The following is a 9,291-nucleotide window of genomic DNA, read 5'->3' as shown; positions in this document are numbered from 1 at the left end:
TAGATCCCAAGGAAATCCTGCCATTATCAACAGCATTTCTGAACCTGGAAGACATTCTACTAGTGAAATAAGTCAGATGCTGAGACAGATATGAATACATCCATTTACACATGGGAAATGAAACAACTGTGCTGTGTAGGCGCGCACACACACACACACACACACACACACACGCACACACACACACACACACACACACACACACACACACACACACACACACACCAACCCACCAAGAATGCTCAAACTTCACTGCGGTCGGTCCATCCTCCCTCAGACCACCTCACCTCCTCTTCACTGATAATGTACCCATACCTCCTGCCTCTTGCCTCCACCATTGATTCAGATCATGTATATTTTCCATTTTCCTCTTTTTCATATTTTAGGGCTTAAGTTCAATGCTGACTCCTTCAAGATTCCTTCTTTGCATCATGCCTCATATGCAAGTAAGAAATACAAAATATGAAATTTCCAGGTAGATAATCCAAGTTATATTAAGCATTTGAAAGCAAACATGTATTATTCTATGTAATACAAAGATAGCAATACAGTTCAAACAGACCCCAAATCTCAGTTGTACAGAACAAAAATATCATTAATGAAAATGCAGCTTTGATTCTGACTTCAGTATTCTTTCTTTATTTTTTTAATTGTCAGGGTTGTGTATAGAGGGGTTTCAGTTACATAAGTAAGCTAATGAATACATCTCTGTCAACTTCGTTTCTTTTTTTTTTTTATTATTGTGAGACTACCTTACAGAGGGGTTACAACTACATGGGCAAGATAAAGAGTACATTTCTTATCAAGCATTGTAGCCTCCTCCTTTGATTCCCCTTCATATCCCTTCCATTCCTCCCTCCGCCCCCCCCCCACGCAATCCTCCCCGCCTCCCCCCCCACCAAAGTTGTAAAGTTCATTTTCGACATAACGACTTGTACATCTCATTGTTGCAATGGGTCCACCTGTATCCCTATTTAAACGATTTGTTTTTCCCCTTCCCCTCCACAAATTATACCGACATCAAATACAGTGAAAGCAGGGGTTAAACTGGGGGAGGGACATACAAACAACAAAGAAATAATCTTATAAATCTGTTAGAAACAATCACATGAAAGAAAAAAAAACATTTGAACACATATCTTAGGGTTCATTTCCCTAACATCACCTTATTTATTTATTTATTTTTATTGTGAAAATACTATAGAGAGGGGTTACAATTACATAGGCAAGATAATGAGTACATTTCTTATCAAGGATTGTTGCCTCTCCTTTGTTTCCCCTTACCATTCCTTCCCATATTCCCTCCCCCATCCTCACCCCCCCCCAAAGTTGTAAAATTCGTTTTTCTTATTTCTTTTTGTTTTTTGGGGTCCGGTCATGGGCCTGAACTATGGGCTGAGCGCTGTCCCTCAGCTCTTCAGCTCAAGGCTAGCACTCTACCACTTGAGCCATAGCACCACTTCCGGCTTTTTTTTTTCTGGTTATGTGGTGCTAAGGAATCGAACTCAGGGCCTCATGCATGCAAGGCAAGCGCTCTACCACTGAGCCACCTTCCCAGCCCCTAAAGTTTGTTTTTCTACGTAACGACTTGTTGTTTCATTTCTTCATACAATTCATGTAGAACTTTATATGAAGATGTTGACTCTTCTTGTTTGCTTTTTTTTTTTTGGCTTGTCCTGGAGATTGAAATCTAGGCATGGGTGCTGTCCCTGAGTTTCTTTTGCTCAAGGGCAGCACTGTACCTCTTGAGCCATAGCACCACTATGGTCTTTTTGGGGTAGTTTATTGGAGATAAGAGTCTCATGGAGTTTTCTGCTCAAGCTGGCTTCAAACCAGGATCCTCAGCTCTCAGCCTCCTGAATAGCTGGGATTAGAGGCATGAGCTAGATGTTGACTTTTATTTTTTATTTTTTTTTATTTTTTATTTTTTGAGTCTGGTCGTGGGGCCTGAACTCTGGGCCTAGGCGCTGTCCCTCAGCTCTTCAGCTCAAAGCAAGCACTCTACCACTTGAGCCACAGCGCCACTTCCGGCTTTTTTCTTTTTGCTTATGTGGTGCTGAGGAATCGAACCCAGGACCTCAGGCATGCAAGGCAAGCGCTCTACCACTGAGCCACCTTCCCAGCCCCTAGATGTTGACTTTTAACATGTGTCCATATTGTAAATTTTTGGGTTCATTTGTTTTTCCATTCATTTGTTTACTGATTTCTTTAACTTCAACTCATGTCATTACCCTGCTCCTTACAGGGGAACTGAGGCAGAATGAGGCCCCTAGGCTCCTCTGTAGAATTTATATCGAACCTTCTCTTGTCCTGGCCATCAAAAGTAAGAATACACAAATATGCTTTGAGGTGTTTTCTGATGGGTTTTATGAATATATATTAATTAGATATAAACAGGAAGAACTTTTTATGTGTATGCCGGTCATGGGGAAGAACTCAGGGCCTGGGCACTGTCCCTTAGGTTTTGTGTTCAAGGCAAACACTCTAACACTTGAGCCATAACTCCACTGCTAGATTGGTGGTGGCTAATTGGTGATAAGAGTCTTAGGAACTTTCCTGCTGATACTTGCTTCAAACTGTAATCCTCAGATTTCATTCTGTTGAGTAGCTAGGGTTATAGCAGTTAGTCTATGGCACCCAGCCCAGCAAGAACTTTTATCAGTGTATGTGGTGCTTGGAAGGGAATTGTAGCTCGTGCCTTGCACAGCCTGTGCTAGTGCTCTAACACTGGACTCCACAGCCAACCCAGGAACATTCTTAAAATTAAGGAATAGTAATATGCTTTGTGGTCACTTGCTTTCTAGGAGAGATAGACAAAGAACATAGACCACAGCGGACAGCCTACAGCACACATGGCTATGTTGATGCCCTTCCAGCCTCTGCATGAGTCCTTTCCTCTTAGACATAAAGTTGGCAAGAGAATATTCATTTCTCTTCTATGAATTCTTTTTTATATGCAGTGTGAGGGTTTGGACTAGTGGCTTTGCACTGGTTAGTTGAGCACTTTACTACTTGAGCCAAGTTTCCTGTCCTTTAGCTAATATTATCTTTTTTTTTTTTTTTTTTTTTTGCGGTCCTGGGGCCTGAACTCTGGGCCTGGGCGCTGTCCCTCAGCTCTTCAGCTCAAGGCTAGCGCTCTTCCACTTGAGCCACAGTGCCACTTTCCGGCTTTTTTCTTTTTGCTTATGTGGTGCTGAGGAATCAAACCCAGGGCCTCATGCATGCAAGGCAAGCGCTCTACCACTGAGCCACCTTCCCAGCTTCTAATATTATCTTTTTTTTATAATAACATTTATTCAGTTATTACATACTTGTCAAGTATCTGACATAGACCAGGCAAACAGAACAGAAACAGGAATTACTTTTCATTCTTTCAGCAATGGCTACATCTTCATCATGAAAAAAAAATCAGTCTACTGAGTTAGCCTCCATCCATTGTTTGGTTAATCTTTACATATAGTTTTTAAGTGTGCTTTCATATACTGCATAATGTCATAGACTATTAAATAGTCCAAAGCATGTCTGAAAGATCATAGGACTTACCATTAGTTTAATTTCTTTTTGACAAAGAAGCACCCAGTAAAGTAAAGCTCTTCCTTTTGGTGGCATGGAACAGTATGGTACTTGACTGCCAGACATCCATTTTCAGAAAAAGTCAAAGCTCTGGGGGGTAGTATGCCACATACTGCATTAACCAGCAAACTTCTCAGGATGCAGTTTTCCTTGCATCCTGAACACAAAGCATCAGTTACAAGGAGCTTGTAAGTAACTACTGAAGATAAAAATGGAAGCATAACCAATGATGAATATGTCTTCAAAGTATCATAATTGACTTTCAAGCAGCTTCTGAAGACCAAGTTTGCTGATATTCCAGAGTTGCTAGCTGTTGTTCCAAGCAGGATTGTTCCATTTATATTTAAGGCCTTTTCTTTTCTAAGTGATTCAATTTTTTTCTATGATATCCATGACTATTGGTCTTCTAAGTTTTGCATGTCTTAGGGAAGGAGTTGGATGATCAGGTGGATATACTGCTATCCTGGTGTCCTCGGGCCCGGTGTCTCTCACCGGAACCATACCTCCTAACATTATCTTTTTGAGATAGAATCTCCCTAACTTTTCCTGGACTGGCCTCAAACCACAATTTCTCTGTCTCAGTTTCCTGAGTCAGTGGGATTATATGCATGCATCAATCATCCTGCAAAGCAGTCTTCTTTTATGAATCCCAAATAATTGCAACATGGATAGATAAATTACTCTCAAAATGTACACATTCTATAGCATCTATATCCTTATATATAATACTTGTATACTTCAAAGCAACCTTCTTATAAGTTTATCACACAAAAAGCAAATTAAGATATAACAGTCTAGCCAGGTGCCAGTGGCTCACACCTGTAATTCTAGCTACTAAGGAAGCTGATTTCTGAAGATCAAGATTTGAAGCCATCCCAGGCAGGAAACTGTGAGATGCTTATGTCCAATTAATCACAGAGAAAGATGGAAGTAGCACTGTGGCTCAAGTGATAAAGTGCTAGCCTTGAGCAAAAGGAGCTCAGGGACAGCCCCCAGGACCAGAGTTCAGCCCCACGACCAGCCAAAAAAATTAAAACTAAACTAAAAAATAAATATCTCTTCTGTCACACAACATAATTTCAAGGTAAGAATTCGTCTAGAGAATTAGAATATGGTTGGTTGAAAGGCAAGATGTGAGAGGAAAACAAATTAACCTAATTCCATTACACTAAATGTACTACTAATTAGTACTTTACTAGCTGACTTTTCACATATTTTAAATGTTGAACTAGGCCAGGTGCTGGTGGCTCACACCTGTAATCCTAGCTACTCAGGAGGCTGAGATCTGAGAATCACAGTTCAAAACCAGCTCAGGCAGAAAAGTCCATGAGACTCTTATCTCCAATAAACCATTCAGAAAACTGAAGTGGCACTGTGGCTCAAGAGGTAGAGTACTCACATTAAGCTGAAGAGCTGAGGGACAGCACCAGGCCCAGAGTTCAAGGCGCATGACCGACAAAAAAAAAAATTGAACTACCTCAGTTCTGTTAGCATTTTGGGAAGTTTATGCAGAAATTGAATCAGGGACACTAAAGTATGTGAGAATATTCAGATCTGTGTAATTTACCAAGTGAAATTGGAGATTGAGACAGAATCAGAAAAGAACTTGGAGTTACATGATTTTACCGCCTGAGTGCGCTAGAGATGGCAGGATTCAGTTCTCATGAAGCAGGAGGAGACCAAAGGCAGCTTTTCCAAGCAAGTGATCTTCCCATTGTCCCTGCTCCCTTCACTGCCACCTGCACGACAGACAGGTGTCATGACAGATGTACCATTTTATGTCAGAAATCACAAAGATGATTACAGTTTAAAAGACAGAAATTTTACTTGTTTGCTTTCTGAATTACATTTTCCTCTGATAGACCACAATCTGAAATGTTTGTATGGGAAGAAGGAAAACATTTCTGTGTTCATAGAATGAAAAAGATAATGTTTTTCTGCTCACAGAGGAAACAAAATACATTTTTACTTACTAATATTTGGCAAAACAGTAAACTATACTAACTCTGAGAAAGTGACAGTATTGAGGGAGGGGGAAGGAAGAAGGCTGATACTCAGGTTGGAATTCAGAGGTTTGTGCTGTTGTTGGTTTTTTTGTGTTTTGGGGTTTTTTTTGTTTTATTGTTTTATTTTTGCTGATGGCTGGCTCTACCACTTGAGCCAGTTCAGCGTTTTTGGTGGTTAATTGGAAAAACTGTCTCTCAGACTTTTTGCCTGGCCTGGCTTTGAACTTCAATTGTCTAGGTCTCTGTCGCATAAACACCTGAATTATAGGTGACTGACTGATGCGTTATCATGTATCCTGTCTCTTTGTTTTGTACTTTGTTGTAACTTTGAGTCTTTTGTCTACCTGAACTCTTACTATTGTAGTCTACTTTGCTCTCATTCAGGCCAGTGCGGGGTGGGTGGGTCATAAGACAGGACTGAAGGCCACACAACCTGTGACAGGAGACTGATGATTTAGTGGTGGCTCAGGCCATGTGGAGACCTGAACAATCTTCCTTTGCTAGCTCCTGCTCACTTTAAAATGCCTGTGGCTTAAAGTAAGGGTGAAGTGGCTAGATCACCTGCTCACAAGCAAGAAATCCTGGCTCACACATAACGTTACCTGCCAAAAAGTACTCTGAATTGAAACCTATCCATTTTTCATGCATTCTGATGATGGTCTCTCTAACTTGCAAGCTTTTCATAACAAGTAAGAACCACATTGTTGGGAAAGCACCACACACTATTCATTCCCTGAGAAGACTGTGGTCTCTGTTCTGTTCTACCTTTAGTTTCTCCACGCTACCTTGGAGTTTATCTGCTTCTGCTACCTGTGGAATATTTATTTCATCTCTTTCCTACTTTTGGGGGTGGGGGGCTGTGAGGCTTGAATTCAAGGCCTGGGCATTGTCCCTGAGTTCTTTTGCTCAAGTCTTGTTACCACTTGATCCACAGCATCACTTCCAGCCTTTTCTGAATTGTTTATTGAAGATAAGAGTCCATGGACTTTTCTTCCTGGTCTGGCTTTGTGAATCATGAACTTCAGATATCTCAGCCTTCTGAGTAGCCTGGATTACAGATTTGAGCCAGCAGCCCCAGGCTAGGGATATATTATATATAATTATTCCTCTGATATCAAGGAGATATCAAATATCTACCCAAAGCCCTGCGTTGGTGGCTCACGCCTGTAATCAGAGCTACTCAGGAGGCTGAGATCTGAGGATCTCTGTTCAAAGCCACACCAGGCAGAAAAGTCCATGAGACTCTTCTCTACACTAAGCCACCAGAAAACTGGAAGTAGCACTGTGGCTCAAGCTGTAGAGCACTCGCCTTGAGCTAAAGAGCACAAACTAGGACACTACCCAGACCCAGAGTTCAAGCCCCACAATCGACAAAGAAAAAATTACCCACTTTTCTTTGTATTGAAGTAGGAATATCATGTTTTTAAGGTTTTTTTAGCATAGGTGATACACAGAGTGGTTATAGTTACATAAATTAGGAATTAAGTACATTTCTTTTGGAATAGTGTCTCCCCTCCTTTATTTTCTCCCATATTTTCCCTTACTTCCCTCTCCCCAGAAGTCATACAGTTCAAACATGGTGTCTAGTGAGTAACACTGCTGAATTAGCTTACTCATTGTCATACTGTTTCTGTGCTTTCCCTTCCCCTCCTCACATCAGATAAAACTACATACACAATAAAGATACAGAAATTGAAAACAGCGACAAAAGGGAAAAAATAGGAAGTGCAAACATTAGAATAAAAACCCTCTTGTTCCATTCCTTGGAATTCTTTTCAATAAGCATCATTTTATATGATCACATGCACATAGCTATTGAGCCTTTGTGATGAGGTCTGAATACCTTTGTTTGTTTGTTTGTTTATGCACATCCTGTGGATTGAAGTCAGGCCTTGGGTGCTACCCCTGAACTTTCTTTGCTCAAGACTAGTACTCTACCACTTGAGCCACAACTCTAATTCTGTCTTTTAGTGGTTAAGTGGACATAGAGCCTCATGGACATTCCTACCTCATCTTGCTTCCAAACATGATCCTCAGATCTCAGCCTCCTGAGTAGTTTAAATTATAGGCAAGAGTCACTGGCTCCGGGCCTCAGTTTCCTTCTTATGCTGAAGTCTAGTGTATATTACGTAGCATGTTTGTATATCACAGGGGCTCCTAATTTGATTTTCTCCCCTACAGATAAGTCACTTCAGTTCTTTGTTTTGTTACTTGAAGTGACAAGCAATCAATCTTAAGAAATCCATTACCTGATCCTGTTTACTCCCAGTAGGCCTGAATTGATCAAAATCCAAGGTTTTATTAGAAAAATGATTTTTATGCAAGAAAACATTAACCACATGGAGCGTCTGAGAGCATTAGAACTCTCATAGTTGGCTGCATAGAATTTTAGAAAAAAATTTTAGTAGTATCGTCATACCTACACATTCATCCTTTGCAAGTTGGGTTGAACTCCTCCAGCCGTCCAAGAAAACTTCTCCATGAACTCTTCTCACAGTAGCATGCTCTTCCAGCCCATTTCACTCAAGGTGATGGAAATCTTTCATTCCACTTAATAGAGCCATCAGCCTGCCGAGTGGGCCACAACCTGGAGTCCCAGGAGTGATGAGAGGTTAGATGGGCAGCAAAGAGCCAGGGAGAGAGAGGGGCCGGACCTGAAAGAGCATCTTAGGACACGTGCAGAGATGGCCTGTGGGACTTGTCCTCTGAGAGCAGCCTGCCTCCAGGGAGGGGAATGCAGTCAGGGCAGCGACACCGAGTTTTCTGCACACAAACAGATTCTGTTACCTCTTTACTACTCATGCCTAAGTAGCTTCTAGAAGATTTGGGAACTACTGAGGAAAAAGTTGATAGAGTGTGTGAAACATGAAATCTCCTAATTTTTTTGTACCCTTGACATTTTTTTCAATTAGAATGTGTTTAGTCACAAATATGGAGAATTCATAGCTATTTCTATGTGTGGAGCTGTTAGGGGTGTTGATTTTGCTTTTCTCACAGATTGTTAGTTCAGTAGGTAGTAGCTATACAAATCAATGTTCCAAATCTTTTATTTTTTGTGTTATTGTTATAAATGGTAATTCCTGGTAATGGGAAAGAGTACCAAAAATACCTGTAGTAGTCAAGATGTTAATTTGCCGACTCTGCTTGAAAACATGAAGGCCACAAACCAAGCAATCATTAGCTCTTCTACTTCCAAGAATATTGAAGAGGATCTCAGAAAAAGAAGAAAACCACCCAAATTTGTAGGTGTGGGTACTTTCTGTTTTTGCTTTATGCAAAGAACAAACCTGAATGTTGCCTGCCGAGTTGGCTTCTTTTGAAAACCCTGTGGTCTAAATGCTCTATCTCCCAAAATAGTGCAGAAATGAGCACCAATCAGATGGATCCATGAGGTGGGGGCTTTTGGGAGATGATTAGGTCATGAACTCTAATAATGGGATTTGTGCCCTGGAAAAAGAGACCCCAGGAACTGTCTTGCCCCTTCCCATACATAATATACTGAGGACATGCCGTCTTTGAGAAAAGTGTTTTGTTCTAGAAGCCCCAACAGATGAAGAAGAATGAAACTCTGTTCCTGCCATGTCTGTCTGTAGTTTCTCAGATGGTTACTTCATAGTACACTTAATCTTTGAGTATTTATCTTATTTCTAAGTGTTTTACATGGGCTACTATTAATGAATCTTTCAGTTTGAGAAATGTCTTCTTGACTTCT

At 40.8% G+C, this 9,291-nt stretch overlaps 1 pseudogene; it reads right to left on the bottom strand.

The window, feature by feature from the left end:
- Window positions 1-3,280: 3,280 nt before the first annotated feature.
- LOC122106240 lies at window positions 3,281-4,074 on the bottom strand (annotated as a pseudogene).
- Window positions 4,075-9,291: the final 5,217 nt, after the last annotated feature.

The sequence above is a fragment of the Dipodomys spectabilis genome, unplaced genomic scaffold (assembly GCF_019054845.1).
Source record: "Dipodomys spectabilis isolate Male_0828 unplaced genomic scaffold, ASM1905484v1 ptg000039l, whole genome shotgun sequence".
Lineage (NCBI taxonomy): Eukaryota > Metazoa > Chordata > Mammalia > Rodentia > Heteromyidae > Dipodomys > Dipodomys spectabilis.
The sequence above is the reverse complement of the archived record's forward strand: the minus strand, read 5'-3'. Positions and strand labels throughout refer to the sequence as shown.